The sequence below is a fragment of the Penaeus monodon genome, chromosome 15 (assembly GCF_015228065.2).
Source record: "Penaeus monodon isolate SGIC_2016 chromosome 15, NSTDA_Pmon_1, whole genome shotgun sequence".
Taxonomy (NCBI): domain Eukaryota; kingdom Metazoa; phylum Arthropoda; class Malacostraca; order Decapoda; family Penaeidae; genus Penaeus; species Penaeus monodon.
Genome location: NC_051400.1, coordinates 12,146,886 through 12,147,107, shown reverse-complemented (window position 1 = coordinate 12,147,107; position 222 = coordinate 12,146,886).

Genomic DNA, 222 nt, shown 5'->3' with positions numbered 1-222 from the left:
CGTACATAATTGGACGGGACGAGGAAAAAAGCAAGTATGAAAAAAGAAAAAGAAATGTATATAAAAGCAATACAAACAGATAGAAAATAATGAAGGAAAAACGCCTAACTCCCTGTTTCTCTCTGCACACACAAGTGCACCTGAAGAGCAAGGGATAGAAAGAACGAAACGTGCACACAACTCATATTCTATTGCACCGCCGTATGGCGTAGTCATGGTAGC